At 39.1% G+C, this 23,743-nt stretch overlaps 1 protein-coding gene across 2 annotated transcripts in view; it reads left to right on the plus strand.

The window, feature by feature from the left end:
* The window catches only part of BANK1 (B cell scaffold protein with ankyrin repeats 1), a 336,360-nt gene that overhangs the window by 145,797 nt on the left and 166,820 nt on the right, over nucleotides 1-23,743 (plus strand). The gene's annotated exons all lie outside the window — the stretch shown is intronic.

A 23,743-nucleotide genomic window follows, 5' to 3' on the forward strand; every position in this document is an offset into this window, starting at 1 on the left:
GCCCTCCTCTGTCAGCCTGGTTGCCTCTTACTGCCCCCCCTGCCAGCCTAGTCACCCCCAACTTCCCCCTCTGCCTTCCTGGTCTCCTCTAACTGCCCCATCCTGCTGACCTGGTCACCCCATGCAGCCTGCTTGTTCAGTTGTTTGGTCATCCCTCACTAACCCCCCTGCCAGCCTGGTCATAGGCAGCCATCTTGTGAGGGTGTGAGGGTTAATTTGTATATCACCTCTTTATTATGTAGGATAAATGAGTGAGATCATGTGGTACTTTTCTTTCACTGACTGGCTTATTTCGCTTAGCATAATCTCTCCAGTTCCATCCATGCTGTTGCAAATGAAAAGAATTCCTTCTTTTTTATAGCAGCATAGTATTCCATTGTGTAGATGTACCACAGTTTTCTAATCCACTCATCTGCTGATAGACATTTAGGCTGTTTCCAAATCTTAGCTATGGTAAATTGTACTTCGATGAACATACGGGTGCATATATCCTTTCTGATTGGTGATAAACACATATTCTTAAATTTAAGCATATTTTGCCCCCCAGCTGACTTACTTATTTGCTCAATTCTTCCTAACTCCTCATCAGTGAAACTTTGTTTATTTTAGGTTCTCATAGGGAGTTATAATACAGTGAATTTGGTCATTACTGAACAAAGTGGGTAAAGGAAAAAGCTTCATGATTTTTAAAAATACAGGAAAAAAGAACCATCTGCATGCATTCATAAACAAACAAGTGTCCTCTGTATCTTAGTGTTAGCTGTGTGGAGTAGGGAGAAAGATGAAGGAGACTCAAATCACATTTCTTACATTTTTTTGTGACCTTTTTCTTTTGAGAGCTTAATAATTTGTATACAACCTGTGAACAGAGCCTCTTCATTACTAACGAGCAATTTTCATGTTTTGATAACATTGTCTAATTAACACCTACACTTCTTTCATGTTTTCAGTACTGCTAAAGATAATAATACCATATCTATAATAAAAGGGTAATATGCTAATTAGACCAGACATCCTTCCTGATGAAGCCAGGGCCAGAGGGAAGCCAGCCTGGGTCCCAGGTGTCTGCCAATAGCTGGAGGAGGGAAGCAGCCCAGGTTCTGGGTGGCAGAGGGAAGCCGGTGCTGGCAGCCGGGGGAAGGAAGGCCTACTCTTGCATGAATTTTCATGCATTGGGCCTCTAGTATTTCTATAATCCATAAGGTCTTTCAAATAAATCACTTGTCAGTTTCTAACAATGTCTCCTGGGAGAATTAATATGAAAGGTAGCTGGACAAAGAGCAAAAGTGTTGGTATTTAAATCCACAATTGGGTGTGAGCCACAATTTACTTAACAGAATGCTTGAGAAAATCCCAGACTATGTCAATAACAAGTACAATATTGAAAATTAATTCAGTTCTAAAAACTTATCTTTTTAATCAAAAATACGTTAAATACTGAAAATAAACTGAAACTTGGCCACAGATTAAGAGATACTTTGTGATTTAAGATAAAGTATATAGCAAAAATTACAATGTGTTTTAGGCACAATAATGTGATATTTTCTTCTATCACCTTGAGCATGTCATTTCATACATCTCTATCAGTTTTGAACACTTAAAATGATTACATCAATGTATAAGTAGACAGGAAAATATATGCTTCTCTGTTGGGCCCCTGTGGAGTTGTGTAGAACCAACAGATGGTGTAGAGCCAACAGATGTTTACTTAAATTAGGAACAATATCCAGATGGTGTCTTCTTTCTTCCACCACAGAGGTCATGTAATTTGGTGTGTATGTTAATAAGATCTTAGTCATAAATAAGCTTTAGTTAAATTTAAGAAATGAAAAACCATTCTTCCATGCACTTTCTCTAGCAGGCTTTTTAGGAGAACTTCTGATTGGTAATCTTTCTATGCTCTGGTTGGTGATGGGAATCCTGTGACATCCTGCTCTCAATGACTTAACTAGACACTATGTTTGCCCTTGTGGACAGTGAGTGGGCTGGTGTGAGTGTGTTTGTGTGTATGTTAGAGAGAGAGAAAGAGAGAGAATGATAATTTTGCCCTCTAGTGAGTTTGGCTGGTAGAAAATAACCATGATGTTTTTCAAATGGTCATGGTTTTGGAATGAAGGTGCAGAGGGGTAGATGTTGTAGCACATAGAGTATTTTAATGAAGATCAGTGATTGACTGACTGTAGAGAATCAGTTACTCAGAAGACAGGCTTTATGTGTTTAGGCTAGTGAACATTACTCTTATTGGATCTTTATTTCTGTCATCCTTAGCATTGCTCTTTCGGTACTTTATATACAGTTTTTGTGGGTGTGTTTTTTCTCTAGTAGACTCTTCCATTCCACTTAGTATATAGTAGTATACCAATGGAGTTGAGTGGTAGCATACCCTGCTTTGCTTATGTGGTTTTTATTTCTTATGAGTCTAGAACAGCGTGGGCAAACTACGGCCCGTGGGCCGGATCCGGCCTGTTTGAAATGAATAAAACTAAAAAAAAAAAAAGACCGTACCCTTTTATGTAATGATGTTTACTTTGAATTTATATTAGTTCACACAAACACTCCATCCATGCTTTTGTTCCGGCCCTCCAGTCCAGTTTAAGAACCCATTGTGGCCCTCGAGTCAAAAAGTTTGCCCACTCCTGGTCTAGAAGCTGATAATGTGTAATGACTCCCTTCCCATATCAAGAGCACCTGATATGCTGAGCATGTATTTACTCATTTATGGAATAGAAGGCAAGCTTCAAAATTAAGGACGTATTTTATCTCACTTACATAATAATACCCTTAAACAGATTCAATATTTTAAATAAAATAATTGCTCATATTCTTTCCATACTCAATATTTTGTAAAGTTTACTTTTAGAGAATTCATAGATAAATAGTCAAACTGCTATCTTCAGCATATATTTTAATAGGCCAGCCTACAATTAGAAGTCTGGCCTTTGTTCAATATTGATGTTCTGTTAGAACTGAAGAAACTAGAACAAGTCACATAACTGCACTTGACTGCATGCATTACAAATTCATGTCTCAGTTAAGCTTTTGGAGCTAGTTAGCAATCTCTTTCTAAAATCTATTAAATGCACCATAGAGGCTACTATAGAATTTTACTTTTTTCCAAGTACTCAAACCCAGTTTTGATACCCTAACTCTGCAGCTCTAAACACCCTGTTAAACTCCCTCAACTCCCTTCTTTTCTTTGTCAAATTTTCCATTTTTCTCTACTCATGGGACCTTGAGATTGAGCCAGGATTGGACTTGAATCCTAACTTCATGAAACACAAGTTTGTTTGTTTTTCCTTTGGGCAACCCCTGCTTTCTCTCAGTTTCAGTTTCCTTATCTAAAAATTAGAAAAATAATTCCTTACAAGGTGATTTTAGGACTTGATTAAATAAATGTGAAAACATTAAATATATATAGAAGATCCCTAATAAATGATATTGCACTTACCTTTTTTTATTTTGATTTATTGTTATTTATACCTACAAAAAAGTGACTCATACCCGCTCTTTCTCTGAACAAATAGAAGACATAAACACACAGACACACACACACACACCACTCTACTTTCGTTTCAATCTTTTTCTTTGTTTTTTTCTTTATTGTTGAGATTATTAGAGATGTTCCTCTTTTTTTCCCCCATTGCTCCCCTCCACCCAGTTCCTACCCCACCATAGCCCCTTGCCACCCTATTGTCTGTTACCATAGGTAATGCATACAGCATGAAAGATCTTTGTCTAATCTTTTCCTGCATCCCCCAACACACTCCATTACCTCTAAGTATCATCAGTCTGTTCCATTTCCATGCCCCTGATTCTATGCTATTCACCAGTTTATTCTGTTGATCGAATTTTTTATTCATTTGATTTTTAGATTCACTTGTTGATAGATATGTATTTGTTGTCACTTTATTGTTCGTAATTTTTTATCTTTACCTTTTTCTTCTTCCTCTTCCTAAAGAATACCCTTCAGCATTTCATATAATACTGGTTTGGTGGTAATGAACTCCTTTAGCTTTTTCTTGTCTGTGAAGCTCTTTATCTGACCTTCAATTTGCTGGGTAGAGTAATCTTGGTTATTGGTTCTTTCTATTCATCACTTTGAATATTTCTTGCCGCTCCCTTCTGGCCTGCATGGTTTCTGTTGATAAATCAGCTGACAGTTGTATGGGTACTCCCTTGTAGGTAACTAACTGTTTTCTCTTGCTGCTTTTAAGATTCCCTCTTTGTCTTTTGCCCTTGGCATTTTAATTAAGATGTGTCTTGGTGTGGTCCTCTTTGGATTCCTCTTGTTTGGGATCTCTGTGCTTCCTGGACTTGTAAGTCTATTTCTTTCACCAGGTAGAGGATGTTTTATGTCATTATTTCATTAAATAGCTTTTCAATATTTTGCTCTGTCTCTTCTTCTGGCACCCCATAATTCGGATGTTGGTACACTTGAAGTTGTCCCAGAGGCTCCTTACACTATCTTCACATTTTTGGATTATTTTTTTTCTTTTTGCTCTTCTGGTTGGGTGTTTTTTGCTTCCTCATATTTCAAATCATTGACTTGATTCTCAAGATCCTCTAGTCTACTGTTGAATCCCTGAATATTATTCTTTATTTCAGTCATTGTATGCTTAATTTCTGACTAGTCCTTTTCCATTTTTTTTTTTTTTTTTTTTTTTTTTTTTTTTTGGCATTCTCACTAAGATTCTTGAAGGTCTCACTAAGTTCTTTGGAGGTTTCTAGAAGATTCTTGAGTAACCTTATAACTGTGGTTTTGGACTCTATATCCAGTAGTTTGCTTTCTTCCATTTCTTTCATTTATGACATGTTTCTTTGTCTCCACATTTTGGCTGTTTCCCTGTGTTTGCTTTTATGTATTGGATAACTGCTAAGTCTCCTTGAGTTGATAGAGTGGGGTTTTGCAGTAGGTGTCCTGTAGGGTCCAGTGGCTCAGCCTCCTCAATCACCTGAGGTGGACATTCTTGGTGCACCCCTTTGTGGACTTTGTGCACAGTCTTGTTTCAGTTGAACCTTGATTGCTGTTGGTGTCACTGTGGGGAATTGACCTCAGGCTAATTGGCTATGGGGAACAGCTGCGACTACAGTGGGAGAGCTGCTGTGCAGGAGATACCCTTATGGAGCAGGACTTGCTTCAGTAGGGCTTTGGTGCTCAATGAGCCTTCCCCTTGAGTGTGTCACTTATGGATGTGAAGAGTTGTAATCTGGTATGGTCTAACACTGACCACTGGGTACACTGGATCTTGGGTCTCTAGGGAGGTGCAAAGTCACCCACTGCCTAGGGCCACCCAGCAGGAGCTACAGAGAGATCTTCAGATTCCTCCTTTTTGTATCAGGTTTGGAAGTATCCATGCAAGGCCCAGCTGTGAAGCAAGACAGGCTGGTGCTGGTGATGGCCTTGGGCCTTTTATTGATAGCTTTCTGGTCCCCTGACCCAGCTGGAGCTTGTTTGACAGGTTTTAGGCTGAAAAGGACAGGCCATTCATATGCAAAAGCCACTGTGTACAGCTTGGGTGGGGTTGTAAATGGGTGGGGCAGGGTCTCAGGGAATCACCAGGGCAAAACAAACAGAAATGGCTGCCAGTCAGCCCTGCACCAAGGAGGTCCCAGAACAGGAACAATGACCGCTGGGAGCACCTCTGTCTGGAATAAAGCCACCCCTGAGTTCCTGCCCTGATGCCAGACAGTCCAGTTTCTCTCTGTAAGTGTCTGGGTCCCCCAGAGCCTCGCCCAGCACTGGAGCTCAGAGCAAGCGAGAGCTTGTAAATTCAGTTCACAGTGCCAACCTTTTAAAAGGAGCAGTTGGGTCTCCAGCAGCCTGTGTGTCACTCAGCCCAGCCCACACTGGTTTTTACAGTCCATAGTTCTTATGGCCTGTAGGGACTTCTTTTCCCAACTCTGGGACCCTGGGCTGGATGTCTTGTGTGGGGCTGGGCCTACTTACTCGTCTGGGCGGCCTCCGTAGAGGCAATCTCCCTCCCAATTAAAAAGCAGCACACCTGGGTGCCTGACTAGCCCATTCTGTACCTCCACACCTCATACCAGTCTCAGTGAGGTCTCTTCTTTACTTCTCTAGTTGTAGTACTTCCATTCAGCCAGCTTTCCCATGGTTCTGGATGATAGTTGTTCTGTATTTTAGTTGTAATTTTGACATGGTTGTGGGATGCAGCAAGTACAGGCGTTTACTTATGCCGCCATCTTGGTTCTCTCTCCTCAATCTCTTTTTCAATGTCAAAATTTCAATGTCTGCATTTTCACTTCACTCATTCCTCTCAGATGTCCTTTGGCTCCAGCTTTGGCACTGGTTTTCTTCCTAAATTTTCACTGACCCTTTATGAGTTCCTTCTCTTTCTCCATCAGCTGATTCTTTCTGCAATTTTCTCTGTGATTGATAGCTAAATCATTTCTTTAATCTGAACCTTCTGACTTAAGACTCTAGTTTCAGCTTGCAAGTTGAAAATGTCTACATGGATATATTAAAAGCATTTGGATCTCAATATACCCAAATATCTTTTTGCTTCATCCTGGTTAATGGCGTAATCATCTGCTTATTGACTTGGCCTAAAACTTGAAAGTCATTTTCAACTCCTAATAAGATAATCACAAATGTCATTTAGGGACACTAACTATGTGCAAACCCTCTGCATAACACTCTAATTCCATTATCTTATCTAAGCTTCCAACATGCATATGAGTTTACTATTTCCAATTTTTCATATGAGGAAAGAGACTTATAGGGATGAAGAGGCTAAAAATATGTCCAACTGGACCTTGATCCCATTTTTATAACCTCCCTCTCCTTCAAACAGCTCTCATCCAGACTATCAATTTAGTTATCATATCTCAACAGTTTTACTTAGCTCTAATCTGTTGCATCTGTTCCCTCTTTTTATTCTCTCTGTGGCTCCCTTAGTATATACCCCATTTTCTCTCTTTTGGTCTATTGCCCTCAAAAGGCCTCCTAAGAAGTCTTCCCTCTCAGTCACTGGGCATCAAGGACCCACCACAGCATAGCTCAGCCCACCATTTTAGCCTCAGCTTTAACTGCACACTTCAGTCACCAAGTCCATTTGACCTTCTTTCATTACATTATTTCAGGCTATTACCTTGACCTAGAACTCCCTTCCTCCTAACTAAAATATCCTGATCGCTTAACCAAGCCCAAATCTCAGTTACAGCTCCATCTACTCCAGGACACTTTCAAAGAAAGAGGCTTCCATGTGTATCTTCCTTGCACACCTCTAATCTCCGTTGAAAATTTTAGTATAATCTAGAAATATTGTGAAAAAGAGGCTGAGAACATGTGCTCCGCAGCCACCTGCCTGGGTCTAACCATTGGCTCTGCTTTTTCATAGCCATGTACCCTCAAGCAAGTCACTTAATCCTTTTACATTTCCGTTTTCTCAATTGTAAAATGGAAATACAGAGAACACCTTTCTCCACAGTATAGTTATGACTATTAAATATAAATACATGTAAAACATGTACAGCAACCTTGCAGATAATGAGCACTCAATAAATGTTCATTTTATTAGGTATTATCTTCTATTATTCATTCTTGGAGGGCCCTTTTGTGAAACTATTTATAATTTATAGTAAATACTGGTGAATGTTTTTAGTTTTTTTAAAATTTATTGTGGGGTGTTTTCCTGTCTCTCCAATAAGTTATGACTATCGTGAAGGCAAGGTGTGTTCTATCTCATTTGCCACAGCATGTCCAATTCTTAACATAGTTTTTGGCAAATAACTTGGGTTCACTACTAATGTGTTGAAATGAATTAAGCGGTCAATCAGTGTTGATTTTTATCAACTTCTCAGTTCCTGGAGGCAAGTACCATGCTCCAGTTTTTCCGTATTCCCCACAGCACCTAGCATAATATATTTCAGTTTGTAGATAATAAATGTTGAATAATAACAATAGCCAAGACTCTCTTATGAAGGAATAAAATGCAAAAGCATGATTTGGATAAATTCAAACAAGATCATGTTGACAACACACAATCAGGAGGCTGTGGCTAGAAATAAATAGCGAAGATTTATTCAGGGGTTTTAAGCTATGCATTCAATTGGCCTGAATCTAGTTTTAAGGATGCTAGGTTCTACCACCAGAGTTTCCAAAGAAGGAAGAAAAGCTGAGAATTTTTATACTAAAAAGTACTTCTTCAGGAAGAATCTGTCTTGCATTTTGAGACTCTGGATTGATCTGAGATGGGAATCCCCTAGATGCCCAGTGGTCTGGATAATGGATGTCAGGTGGTTTTTCACGGGGCTGTCTCCCAGGAGCTGATGCACAACTGAACAGCTCAGAAAGTTTAAGTTCTCAGGCAGTTAAATTAAGAATAGAATCATTTCCTCATGTTTTATCCTACTTGATTTTAGTAATTTAACAGCTTGACTATAATGACTCCATTTTATTTCTCAACTCTTTCTTAATAAAAAATTAATGTTACTTCCCTATAGTTGTTTAAGAGAAGTGACTATGGGAAAGTAAAATTCAGAAGAAACATTAAATAAATAAATAAAAATTCTAGAGGCTTCCAGGAACTTACCATTAGTGAAGGAGACATTTAACACTGTTCATTATCATGGTACACGTGGTCTTGATCTTGGCAAATATTCCAGTGTTTTAGTGTCAATATACACACTTAATCTTTTTGAGGTTCTTTCCAAATCCTCCACAAACAGCTTTTTTTTCTTATCCTTAAAACTAGGTTTAGGCCAATGCAATGCATTAAAATATTACCCTATGCATTTTCCCATCATTTATATAAATATCTAGAGCTATTTTGTGACTTCATTTTAATGTTTTCTGACTAAAATTTATTTTCTTAGAAATAGAATTTTTAGATTTGCCAGTTTTCTAATTTGTAAAATACTTGTTTTGGCAATATTAGGCATTTACCTAGCAAATAAATGATCAAGTATGTGCTTGTTATTTTATTGCAAATGGCAAGAGATGAAAAGAGATTGTATACTTCTGTTGTCAATATCAGAGAAGTAAGAAGTTTCATTTCAAATATGTTATTGTCCATTTAATAAATTTTGTAGCCTGAGACCAATTACTGAGCATGAGAATGCTATTTATTGCATATCCTGACTTGTAAGCATAGTTATATGAGTGATTTAAACAAATTATTTTGAGTAGTGGAATTATAAATAGCACAGGTTTGGAGCAAGTCTTAAAGAACATTCACATGGAAATACACAGCTATGAAAATACCCAAGATCAGAATGGAGGCTGTTTTGACTTTCCTGATGCTGAACATCCACCATGAAATTATGAATTGGCTGTTCACATTATAGCTACTGGTTTAAGATCCTTGAGATTAGTGGCATTGTTTCCATAATATTACCTGAAAGGCATCTTACTCTTTATGCAGATCCAGTGTCTTCTTTTTGTTTCATATAGATGTGACTCAAGAAAGGAAGAGAAAGAGAAAATAAACTGGCCTTTGCTGAGTGCTGCTGTGTCAGCATTGCTCTTGGTGCTTTTACATTGCATCCTTATAAGGATCTGTGTGAATTGGGCATTTTTACTCCCATTTTATAGACCTGACCTTCAGAAACTGCCGTTTGTTTGGGGTTACGCACTAATTTAGAACAGCGTATTTCTCATCTAAGCCCAATTATTTTCCATTTAAAGCCTTTTTAAACGACTGCCTTTCTCTGTGTTCCTTAAAATTGCATACATTTAAAATATTACCTTTCATTACCCATCTTCAGTATTTGTATTCTGGTAGTATACAGATATATCCATAACTCTGTTGAATCTCATATGAAAAAAAAAATATTATTGTAAGATTGGAACCCAGAAACAAAAGAGGAGGCAAGGCTGTTTCTACATGTATTAAAGGGCCAAAATTCAATAAGAAAATACATTTAAATTTGGATTTTAAATTTGTTTTTTACCATTTTGAATTTTAAAAGTGACTTGTGGTAACAAATATACAAAACTTTTTTTTTTTTGCCTCAATACTATTATGTAAGAAGTAAATTAATATTTTATCCTGTATCATAGCAAATTGTAGTTAAATGAAACAATGTCTAATGGAGAAGCATGTGGTCAATTTGGGTTGGAGTGAGAAGACTTTTCTAAAAAAACCTAGAAATCTTTTTAAAAAAGAAAGGATTTGTAGATAAGCACATGGACTTAACTCCTGATTATAATTGCATTCTCATTTAATGGTAAAAGAATATTTCTATGTAAAAGGAAAAAATGTGCAATAATTTATATTCTTAAATTATGAATGCTTAAGGCTGAAGCCCCTTGGTAGCAGTGTACTCAATGAGCAAAGTACCGCAGGCAAAAGAAAGTTTCAGTGCAGAACTTGTTCATGAAAAATAAAGCAATAGCTAGTGTCTCAGTAGATAATGAAATCGATGAACATAAAAATGTTCAAAACATCTTCATAAATATTAAAATACCCAGAAATGGAAGGCAGTGTCATAACTGCAACAATTGCAATCACATGGAATGTTTCTTAAGAAGATAAATCATGAACAGAATTTTAAATAAAAAGCATTTAATGGAAAAACATGAGGGATACATCCGGGTGAAAGGAATGGAATGTGCAATTGTGGGGAGAAAGCAAAGAGAGCAAATGTAAGCTCCAACTTGGACCAGAAAACCTAGTCATCTTATGTAATATTTTCATAAGATATATATTATCCTTTGACTTGTTTACAATAATGAACTGGGAAGTACCAAGTGTCTACTTTTTTAAAAGCTTTAACATTTAAAATGGGATATTAATAAAATATATACCAAGAAATGTTGTGTTAGAGCACAGAAGAACTCATACACACATTTATAGTAGGTAGTTAAAAATATAGGCAATAGGATTTTTCTTTACTAAAAATAAAAATGAAATCAATTGGGGGATAAGGACACATATGTAATACCTTAATCAATAAAGGAAAAAAGAGAAATAGAAAAAAAATGAAGTAAATATAGATGCTTTTTATTCTTTTAATCTCTTTTCATAGAATGACTAGAGGCCTGGTGCATGAAATTTGTGAACTGGGAGAGGGGGTCCCTCAGCCCATCCTGTCCCCTCTCACAGTCCAGGAGCCCTCAGGGGATGTCCTACTGACAGCTTAGACCCACTCCTCATGGGGAGCGGGCCTAAGCCTCAGTCTGGCCTCCCTCTGCAGGATGCGACCAGCTGATCAGGGGAAGGTGCCACCTCCTTCATCCCACTGCTGCTGCCACTGCTGGCCACCGCAGCCACCAAAGTGTTTTCATCAACATGGACTCCAGTCCCTTCACCACAAAAAAAATGACACTTTCTTTAGGCATTTTTCAAGATGTCTCTTTCATAGGATATGACATTTCTTTCTTTCTTTCTTTTTTTTTTATCCTCACCAGAGGATATTTTCCCATTGATTTTTATAGAGCATGGAAGAGAGAGGGAAAGACAGGGAGAAACATCACTGTGAGAGGGACCCTTCGATTGGTTGCCTCCTGCATGAGCCCTGGCATGGGCCCTGGCCAGGGAGGAGCCTGCAACCTAGGTACATGCCCTTGATCATAATGCTCACAATCGAACCCAGACTCTGCGGTCGGCAGGCCGAGGCTCTATCCACTGAGCCAAACCGGCTAGGGCAGGGTATGATATTTCTTAGCCCCTCCAGCAGCAGACCTTCATTTTGTCCTCCAGAAGTGTGGTGGAAAAACCTTAGATCACCTTCTTGGATTCTTATAACCCAAGTTACCAAGAACACTGTGAGTGGCATACAGGGAGCTTAGCCAATGAGCTGTCAGAAAAGGTGTTTCCTCTGCAGCTCACGGGCAGAGGTGGGATTGCTGGCTCACTGTCTCCCAGTGGGGGGCGGGTCCCCCTGTGTGTTGTGTCTCTGCTCCTGAGCCAGTCGTGACTATTAAAGCGTCCCGGCTAATTTGCATATTACTTCATATATATATATATATATATATATATATATATATATATCCTCTTTTCTAAATGTTTGCCATTTTTTATTGCTTCATGGGAGAAAAATATTAAACAAAATCAAGAAGAAAATAAAGATTGCCATTTATTGGTATCTTTGATTAGCTGCAGAATACCATAAAGTAAACCTACCTTGTAAGACAGAGAGAGAGAGAGAAAGAGAAAAACAACAGTTGCCTTTTAAAGGAATCATTATTATTACAGTCCAAATTCTTGTTGGTAAAAATAAAAGTAACATTTGAAAATAGATTTGTTAACTTTTAATAACTTGTATTTATTAAAAATCAATGCACTTAACATCTGCTAAAAGATATACTTTGCTTTCCTTTCCTATTACTTATGTATGTATTTTTCTAAGAATTTAATGTAGTTATTATTTTTAATTCAGGTCTTATTTTTTATATATTCAACTTAAATATATAAACAAGTTGTTGATATTTTAAGAACAAAACATAATTATATATTCATTTTCATTGCTGACAATAAATGGATTTCATTTTCTGTTCTTAAAATGATTAAAATATGAATGCCACTTATAAGTCAACCTATACCTTTTTAAGAGCCCATTAAATCAGATATAGTGCTGAGCCAATAGAAGCAGGAAGTGGCTAAATTTTCCCCCCATGGGGGCAAAACATTCTCTGCATCTAAGCCCAGCAGCTCTGCTTTGGACTCTTACAGTTCTTCTCTGACTTTAAGAATAGAAGGATTTATTTCCCTTGGTAAAAATTTTCTTTCCTAATTAGGGTTTAATACCCTTTTTATAAAACTGATATTTACTTCTAGGGAATAATCCAGGACAGACTTGATGAGAAGAAAGAGGAATCATAACATTTAAGAGCCCTAAGCAACAATACTTATTTTATCACATACTGTGCTGTTTTGGCAATATTTGGGCTTAAACAAGCATTACCACAGATAGTGAGGAGGGAGATTTAACCTAATACTTACTTGATATTGCTTCAATATGATAATTTGTTAATAATTGCTCATTAAATTTTGAGTGTAAATCTCTTAAGTTTTACAGAATGCAAATATACAACAAAAACTATATTTGTTTTGATTTTAGAACTTGCCTAAAATGTGCCCACTGAGCTAAAAAAATCAGATAAAACTTGTATGGGAGAAAAAAATGGAAGAATGGAGGGGAAAAGTGAGAGAAAGAAACAGACATTAGGAAAACTAAATAATTGGGTAAGGCAGGAGTCTGTGCTATTTCTCCCTACCTAGTTATGCTGAGAAAAAAAAATTTAATTAAGTATTTCTTTACATATTTTACCACAGGTTATATGTTTAATGCAACATATAGAAGACAGATTTGTTCCAACTAGGGAAAATGTAATGGTGATTTTCCAAATTTATTTTTATCAACTATGAATTATTCATTGAGAAAACTATCCTTAAGCCAAACATCACTAGCCTGACCATTAGGAAAGACATTTCTCTTGGCCACTAAGCCCAGTGAACTGCTTACAATAATCTCTCCCTGAAGTGGTGTTAGTCTGGTGTAACAGAGCCAAACAAAAACCGGATTTGTAATTCACAGTAGGAACCATTCACATATGTCACAGCTGCTGTTTTCTCACTGTATTGCTACCTAATAAATTATTCATATTTTCATGAATTTCTTAGAACATCTAACAGTATCTGTGTATTTTCTCTTTACAGACACACATAATATAACCTCCCCAAAAAGTTGTCCTGGGTTCTTACCCTTTATCTGCCTCCACACAGAAGGAACCAGAAGCAACAAAGTCAGGATAACACCCAATAGTCTCTAGGACAGTATAATTATTTGGGAGAATTAGGGGGAAAGTACCACTGGGAAAAGCAAGATGAGTAAAATATCTGAACTGTCCTTGAGTGTTTTTTTTCCAACTCAAGCACTTATACAGATTATTGTATTCTCAATTTATATCACCCTATGTGAAATTAGCTCTAGTTAAACTGCAACAAAGAAAAGATTTTCTAATGCTGAAAGAGTGCATGTTTTATGTTTCCAATTTTTGGAATAAACACAGTGTATTATGCCCATGCGATTTTCTTATAAAAAGGGTATATAGACATTTCTCATAATAGAAGTATCTGTCATCTTTCTTATTCCAAGTTCTGTTTTATCTCCTTTACTTCAAAATTGTGAAATAAATTTTTACCGCAGTTGTATAATCAGTATTTTTTAAAAATACTTTATTGTTAAAACAATTGTTTCAAGAATTAATGACTTTCAATAAACCCTAGAGGACACTTTGTTCTCACAATAGTTGAACCCAGAGAAGTAATGCCTCATTGTTCCAGGCAGAGGAAAATCTTAGCCTTTGAGAAGATGGCTTAATTTCATTCCTAAGTGAGATTTATCTTGCAATATTTATTTGAATACATATTTATCCTCACATTTTGAAAAATATTCGTTACACCCATGGTAAGACCCTCAGTCTACATTTAGGCTCACTTCCCACTGTTCTAATCTCAGAGTACATGGAAAACAGCGGGGGTGACAAATTCAGTCTTAGCAAATGTATATTTAAGAATTTATAATATCTCTGCTCTGATCTGCACTGTTCCAAATGCCATAGCTTCTTGGAAAGCAGCCATGGTATATGAGAACAAACAACAGTATTATTTTGATTACCTATTGGCTCAGTAGGTAATGATTTTAATGTTTATTACGTTAAAATCAATTGACTACCCATAGATGACAAGGCAATTCATGAAAGTAATAGGGGGAAACCATATATATGTGCTTACAGTTCCTGTCCAATAGAGATCATTAACATATCATTAAATTTTTTAAGGTTGAAACAGCATCTTATTCTAAATACATAATTCATTATCTTTGATGTATTTGTTTCAGATACAGACAGTGCAGTTTTCTTACAAGGGTCACACCCTTGCCTAGGGTGTCCAAATTGTCTCTAAGTTCCTGAAGATTTAAGTTTAATAATCCTTAGATTTCTCAGAAACCTTCCAAACTTGAATCCCTCTGTTTTTCTCTGGCTTCTTTCAAACCAATTAGCTTGTGTAGAACAGAATAGTCTAGAGCTGTCATTTACATGCCTGTTGATCAAAAGAAAAGGCAGTTTCAATGAGTGTACAATTAATCACAAATGTTAATTAGAGCAATGGGTATTGACACCACAGCTTTAGAAAGTGGGCCTCATGAAATGGCATTATGCTTTCAGAATAAAAGTATGCAAAGGCAAATTCAGTGGGAAAATATAAGTCTTAGGAATTCTTCCCTATTAACTGGCTCTGAATTTCAATCATTCTTTTTTAAAAATATGTTTTTATTGATTTTTTACAGAGAGGAAGGGAGAGGGATAGAGAGTTAGAAACATCAATGAGAGAGAAACATCAATCAGCTGCCTCCTGCACACCCCTGCACAATGGGGATGTGCCCACAACCAAGGTACATGCCCTTGACCGGAATCGAACCTGGGACCCTTCATTCCGCAGGATGATGCTCTATCCACTGAGCCAAACCAGTTAGGGCAATTTCAATCATTCATGATGCTTAAGGATATAAAAGGGTGTATAATATAATCAAATGAAAAAAGTGTAGTATATATACATACATATACATATATGAATATTCATTAAATACCACAGCTCTGAGCCTAGCAACATTACTTTTTCTTCATTTCTCTTTATGTAGGAATACCTTCCTGTGATATATATGGATGTGAGAAATTAAGGATTCTGTCTGACTTATTTTGCCTCTAAATACATAGTATAACTGGAAACTAGTTGGTATCAGTTGGAGGCTAAATTTTGGACTTATCTACACTAATAAAAATGGTAATTGGCATACAGCGCTACCCTTTTCATTGGCTAATAGGGCTATATGCAAATTAACTGCCAACTGAGATGGCAGTTAACTGCCAACAAAGATGGCGGCTAATTTGTATATGTGGGCACAATGCAGGGAGGCGAAAGGGAAAGCAGGAAGAAGGCCCCTGCCACTGACAGTGATCAGAAACCCAGGGGGGAGCTAAGAGGTGGGGGGCAGGCGTCCCAGGGCCGCCTTTGCCCTGCCCCCAGCCATGATCGGAGAATCAGGAGCCTTTGCCGCCCTGGCCAGTGATAGCAGGAAGTAGGGGTGGAGCCAGCGATGGGAGCTGGGCACGGGTCGAAGCTGGCAGTCCTGGGAGCTAGGGGTCCCTTGCCTAGACCTAAAGCAGAGCCCACGATCGCGGGGCCGCTGCAGCTGCGGGTCCCGCTGCCCGGGACGGATGCCTAGGCCAGAGGCGTTAGGCCTGGGCAGGGGCAGAGCCTGCAACCGTGGGGAGCTGGGGGTCCCCTGCCCAGGCCTAATCCCTCGGCCAGAGGTGTTAGGCGTAGTCAGGGGCAGAGCGGGAGATCGCAGGGAGCTGGGAGTCCCCTGCCCAGGCCTAATACCTCGGCCAGAGGCGTTAGGTATGGGCAGGGGCAGACCCTGCAACCGCGGGGAGCTGGGGATCCCCTGCCCAGGCCTGACACCTCTGCCGGAGGCCTCAGGCCTGGTCAAGGGGCCGATCCGGTGATTGGTGATCGGAGGGTGATGAGGGTCAACTCCTCTGGCCGAGGCATCAGACCTGGGCGGGGGGCTAGGGGTCCCCTGCCCAGGCCTGATGCCTGGGCCAGAGGCATCAGGCCAGGGTGGGGTGCGGAGCCGGGGATTGGGGGGATATGATGGTCCCCTTGCCCAGGTCTGAAGCCTGGGTCAGAGGCGTCAGGCTTGGGCGGGGGGGGGGAGGGAAGCGATCAGAGGGAGATGGGGGTCCCCTGCCCAGGCATGATTCCTGGGCCAGAGGCCTCAGGCCTGGGCGAGGGTCAGAGCCAGTGATCGGGGGGAGATGGGGGTCCCCTGTCCAAGCCTGACACCTCTGGCGGAGGCGTCAGGCCTGGGCAAGGGGCTGATCAGGCGATCGGAGGGTGATGGGGGTCTACGCCTCTGGCCAAGGCATCAGGCCTGGGCAAGGGGCAGAGCCAGCAATCGGAGGGGTCTGGGGGTCTCCTTCCCTGGGCTGGGGGCAGAACCAGTGATGGGGGGAAATGAGGGTCCCCTGCCCAGTCCTGACGCCTCTGTCAGAGGCGTCAGGCCTGGGCAAGGGGCCGATCCTGCGATTGGAGGGTGATGGGGGTCAACACCTGAGGGCTCCCAGTATGTGAGAGGGGGCAGGCTGGGCTGAGGGACACTCCCCCCCCCACCCCCTCCCACACACACCCAGTGCACGAATTTCGTGCACCGGGCCCCTAGTTTTAAATAATCTACTCTTATTTGAGCCAGAAAATCTATAATCTCCCTGATTTTAATTTAACAAATCCATTTATGGATTGTTCCAACAAATATTTATTGGGACTATTAGATGCCAGGCATTGTTCTAAACACTGGAATTTAAAACAGACTAAAACTCCTGCCATCTTGGAACACAGACTCAAATTGAAAAAAAAAATCTATAAACAAATAACTAATTAAAGCATATAATATGTCAGACGGACATTAGTGTTTAAGGAGATGTGGGTGGTATATGCGTTGGGAGCAGTTTTGAAATGAGTAGTTTGCAAAGCCTCACTAAGAAGGCAGCCTTTGGTAAAAACCTGACAGCTATGAAATCCATTCAGATATCTGGGAGAAAACTGTTCCAATGAAAGCAAACAGCACAGCAAATGCAAAGGCTGAAAAAGAGCACATTGGCCCATGTTATGTAAGTGGAGTGAGTGAGAAAGATAAATGGAATATATGGGATCACAAAGGTAATAAAGGCCAGAATTGCAGGGTTTATATGTGCAATGGTGAAGATTTTGGAGAAAGAATGTCCTTAGGGAATTCAGAGGAGAGGCATATTCTGATTTAACTCTCTGGCTGCTCTTTTGACAGCATGCTCACTGTTCAGGACAAGGGCAAGAGGATTGGAAACTGAATGGAGACTAGTCCAATAATCAAGAAGATAGATGATAAAATGATAATAGCATGGACTAGGAAAACAGAGGCAGAGATCATGAGAAGTAGTTATGTTTGAAATATGTTGTTATTTTACAGGAGCACTAACAGACTATTTGGTGGTGAGATGTAAAATACAAGTGAGTAGTTACTGATGGCTCTAAGGATTGTGGTAGAAGCAGTGGAAGAAATGAATTCCTATGTATTGAGGTGAGGGATTGTATGAAGAACATGTTGGCTGGAAAAGATCAGTAGTTTGTTTTTGGACATATTACATTTGAAATATAGATATTTCAAAGTTGAGAAGTTGAGGTGATAGGGAGTACCAGTAGAAAAGACCAAGAATGAGCAAGCAGCATTTGAAATAAGGAGAGATCTCAAAATCTACTGACTTAGAAGTCAGGGGAAAAAGAATTCACAGAGGAAAAGTGGTCAACTGTCTCAGCGCTACTGACAGGTTAACTAAGGTAAGCTGCAGGGAAGGGTATGAGATGTAATGAGCCTTGACAGTATTAGAGAGGATCAAGTCAGAAAAGGAGTGAAATTGGGGAATAATGAGTGTAGAGCAATCCTTAGGCATGTTTACTATAAAAGTAAGCAGAGAAAGGGTATTATAGCTGGTAGGCAACATGGGATCAATAGAGGAGTTTTTCATTTTTTAAAGATTGAGAAAATTACATGATTATAAATTAAAGGGAATGATCAATAGAGAGAAACATTTGTTTTTCTGATAAAGAGAAAAAAATCACTGGCCAGACACTTTTATATCCATTTAACAGGGCAAGAAGGATGCTGATATGAATAATATGCATCCTATATAATAAAAGGCTAATATGCAAATCGACCAAATGGTGGAACAACTGACTATGATGCGCACTGACCACCAGGGGGAAGACGCTCAATGAAGGAGCTGGCCCCTGGTGGTCAGTGCGCTCCCACTGGGGAGCACCGCTCAGCCAGAAGCTGGGCTCACAGCAGTAGTGGCAGGAGTCTCTCCTGCCTCTGCAGCAGCACTAAGGATATCTGACTGCTGGCTTAGGCCCACTCCCCCCAGGCCTAAACCAGCAGTCAGACATCCCCCGAGGGCTTCCAGACTGCAAGAGGGCACAGGCCAGGCTGAGGGACCCCCCAGAGTGCATGATTTTCGTGCACTGGCTCTCTAGTATATGTATATGTATATGGTTTATTTACATATTTTTTCCTTAAAATAATCATAATAAAGAGTCTTTCTGAATTTTGAAGAGATAGAACAGTGGTTCACTGGGAGAAGAGAGATTAAGACAAAATTTTCTAATGAAGCATGAGCTTCATAATACTTTGGGAACAATTCTGATGAATATTTTACTCTAATTTAGTTTGTCCCAAATATGTCTTATTAGCTGTTTATTGAAGAAAAGATTGAAGGTTGAGTCTATATCAGACACATTTCCTGACGAGGGGTTAGGAATCCCTGATGAAAGTCTTCCAGAGAGGAGACACACAGGCAGCCTCCAACCGGTGTGAGAGGTTTAGGGAGAGAGAACCGTCCGGGGAGAATCAGAGCGGTTTCAATTGTCAGACATAAATGTCCACTCACACTGACAGATCTTAATTTCAGAGTCTTGATTTGAGCTTATGGCTGAGACTTCAGCCAAAGCAAGCACATTTCTCTCTTTATTAGTGTGTAATTAGCTTTTCTCAGTACTGCGAAGTCTACTTATTCAGATCTGGCTTTCACTAAAACATCAGTAAGCCAATTAATCCATTTCCTTAATGAGAACTCTCTATTACAGGAATGGGTAACTGCACAGACTTATATTAAATCTGTCAATCTTGCATTTGGTGGGAGAAGGCCAATTATCCGAGCAATCTGGCTCATTACGGCATGTTGGACCCGCGATGCTGAACAAGCCTGCAGCTCGCTTACAATAACACTGTAGGAGTGGGAGACCTTGGATTGATTGTTTGTTGAAGACCTATTATACAATAGGTTGGGCTAGAAGCTTCATGCACATTCCCTTATCCCAACGGTTCTCAACTTGTAGGTCGCTAGGGGTCGAACGACCCTTTCACAAGGGTCGCCTAAGACCATCGGAAAACACATATATAATTACATATTGTTTTTGTGATTAATCACTATGCTTTAATTATGTTCAATTTGTAACCATGAAAATACATCCTGCATATCAGATATTTACATGACGATTCATAACAGTAGCAACATTACAGTTATGAAGTAGCAAAGAAAATAATTTTATGGTTGGGGGTCACCACAACATGAGGAACTGTATTAAAGGGCCGCGGCGTTAGGAAGGTTGAGAACCACTGCCTTATCCCATATTCTCCACTAACCTGTAAGGAACTACTTACTACTCATTTTACATTTTGGGAAACCGAAGCTCACTTGCTGGAGAGCTAGCAAACTGTGGAGCTAGAATCTTCATTAAATGACTTTTTAAAAAGATGGCTAGCCATAAAAGTATTAAGAACCTACTAACTTCAGGGTCTCACCCCATGAATTTCGTAATTACTGGAATGATTCTTTTTTAGCATAAACTATAAGAGTGGAAGAGAAGGGGCATGCATTTGGTATCAGCGCAAAGGGACCCAGAGTGACCTACATTTAATAAAAAATACTAATTGGATGAGCCAAGGCCTCACCTACAACCTTCTTAAGTGTCCTTTCCTTGACATGCCAACCTCATGTGCACCTGCTTCTCCTAAACAGAAAGGCAACCTCATCACTGTATTCCTGTCACAATCATTCCAAAATATTTGTTGAGCACTCATTGTTTATCTTATATCACAGGATTGTTAGAGAGGGAGAAAAGAGAAAGCCCTAATTTTATTTCTTTCTGAAATCTACTTCATTAAATATCAGAATATTGTTAAGTTTCGAATTGTGTATATGAAAGGCCTTTGGAATTTGTAAATGCCTTTCATACATACTTTTGCAATGTTTTTAGCATTACTTTCCAAAGGGGACTTTTTTATGTCTTCAAAGTAGTTGTCCAGTTGTAATTAAGTTTTCTTAAATATTCCTATATGAGGTATTTTAGTAAATTATAGTATGTCAGAAAGTGGAGGGCTGCCATTTTGTGAGACACAACTATCACCACCATCATCACCACTGAGCACAGTCTGAAGAGCTTCTGAAAGTAAAATCAAAGGTGAAATTACAGCTGATGTTGTAATAAATGTCATTCATTAAACGGCTGTTTCTAACTTTAATGAGCTGTCTCTCCCCTATGTCGGTAGCATTTTTACATTTATGAAAGAAGAAATAAGTTAAGACCACCCATTCTCCCAGGAACAGAGATAGAACATAGAAGTGTTTCTATTCAAATAGAGTTAGGTCATCTCTCAAAGGTAGATAAGAAGCAAAACAATAGATTTAGTGCATGGGCAAAAATTACAGGATAAGATTAAACATAAAGCTATGTGATGAGAATAATTGTTAAGATGGACCCAGTAAAGGTATTTATATAGGTTTTCTAATAAAACTGTCTTTTTTCTGCGGTTTTAAAATGGTCTGCCCTGTCTGGGTACTTCAGTTAGAACATCGTCCTGGACATCAAAAGGTTGTAGGTTCAATTCCCAGTCAGGGCACAGATCTAGGTTTTTGGTTTGATCCCTAGTCAGGCAAGTATGGGAGGCAACTAATCAATTGTTTCTCTCTCACATCTCTCTCTCTCTCTCTCTCTCTCTCTCTCTCTCTCTCTCTCTCTCTCTCTCTCTCTCTCTCCCTCCCTCTCCTTCCCTCTCTCTCGTCCTCTTTCTAAAATCAATAAACATACCCTCAGGTGAGGATTTAAAAAATGGCCTATAATGTGGAGATACCATAATATCATTTGGAGAGTGTGCACTGAAAAATACTCTTGCCTCCAGAATTTATAGTGTGAATTAGTTACCCTGTAAACCTTGCTCCCTTTCAAATGCAAACATGAGTTTTCAACATACTGTCATGAATAATTGGCAAGTGGTTGTAGTGAAATTTATCAAAAACAATGGTCCATGGTAGATGTAGGGGTATAGAAAGGGAGATTATTTGGAGAAACTAATGGAAACAAAATTGAGAGTTATTTGTGTAGGAGTAACAGGTAGCATAGTTAATGATTAGAGCATAATAAGATAAGAAAAAAAGAGGTAAGCATGAGAGCACCCACTGAAAGTAATTTCTTTTTCAGAGAAAACAAGTCTGTGAAAAATGCATAGTAAAGAAGTGCAAAGTTTATATGGCTGTGGCATCAGCACCTTTGTCCTAATACAAAAGATTGTCATATCTGTACTCAATAAGAAAGGGGAGTGTTTTCCAGGCCAGCTATTGTCACAGCTGTCTTGCAATCTTTTCACAAGTATATCATCCAGTTTTGATCCACATGTATTTTAAGACATAATTTAGTGTACATAATGTTATAGTGATTTTAACAAAGAGAATATTGAACCAGGTAGCACAATGTCATATAGATACAAAAACAACTTACTGCAAAAAGAAGAGTAAGGGAGTGTATACCAATGGAAGGTTAAATAATTATTGAAAAAAAGTGACAGTTCTGCCTCCAAGCTTAGTGGAAAGCTGGTCAGGACAAGAAACAGTTCTGTTCAGACCTCATGACACTGCTAAAGCATCACCAAGTGGATAGAGCCATGACTGTGGACACATAAGCTCTGTGAGACGCTGTTATTCAGCAGTCAGGATTCTCCTATCATTATTGCTGGCTTGTTTAGAGTGATTTCCATCTTTCCATTCATTCTGGTTCGCTGCCAAAAAGCTGGTGTCTAAAAATGTGCCTCCCTGCAACCGCATAAATACTGTGAACCCTGCCTTAGGGCCAGAAGGACACTAGCAAGCTGTCCAGTGTAGAGGTGAAGCCAAGAGGCAAAGGCAAATGCATGGGCACAGGGGATGAGATCTCTTACTGCCGGAAGGAAGGCCAAGCATGTATGAGCATGGATTATGATGAAGCTTCCAGAGAGAATTATAAAAGCCTTCATTAGCAGCATTAAGAGTATGCTGACCTTTTGAAACAGCTTTCTGCTGAAGGAAGGAGACTGTAGTCCTACAACTTATTTGTTTACAGTAGTTTTTTCAATATCTCTCTATCCAGCGGTAACTAGATGAGTGAACTGGGTTGTGCATGCGATAACTAAGAGGCTTTTACAATAGGAAACAATTGGGAAGAGTAAAGGGGAAATGATTTGTTGACTAAAATCTTTGAAGGAGAAACTCATGATCTCCTTGATGGAAATGAAAGTTATGAACAGTGAGAGCCTCCATCCCAAGTGAATTCTAGAAACCAGAGCAAACCTAGTTTTAGGTTTAGCTTTGACAGAAATTTTAAATTGTCATTTCTGTCAAACCAAGACAATCCAAGGTTAAAAAGCCTTCCTGATTGATATAGCTAGTGGCCTTAGGACCATAGCTTAAAAACAAACAAACCAATAAAGCCAAACCATGAATTCAACTATAGACTGTTAGAACAATATACCAATAAGTTGAACAGGCACTACTATGACTGCACTAATGTCATAATACCATGTTAAAATAACTTTGCTAGAGGAAACTCTTCCAAATTTTGTATATTTTCAGCAATATCACAATCCTTCACTGTCCATATACTTTATGGGCAGTGTTTATCTACTTACTTTTTCACAATCAGGAACATGTCTGACTCCCTCACCTTCTTTAAAAACTTGTTGAGATGGCATCTCAATTAAGTCTACTCTATCAACTCTACTTAAAATTGCCAACCCCAATTCCTCATTCACCTGGCACTTCAGTTCTCCCTTATCAGCCCTATTTTCCATTTTTCCAGATCACTTATGGCTTTCTGAAATACTACATAATAGTACTTATTATATGCCTCCGTCTACACCACTGAGAATATAA

This window comes from Myotis myotis, unplaced genomic scaffold (assembly GCF_014108235.1).
Source record: "Myotis myotis isolate mMyoMyo1 unplaced genomic scaffold, mMyoMyo1.p scaffold_m19_p_1, whole genome shotgun sequence".
In the NCBI taxonomy this organism is placed as follows: Eukaryota; Metazoa; Chordata; class Mammalia; order Chiroptera; family Vespertilionidae; genus Myotis; species Myotis myotis.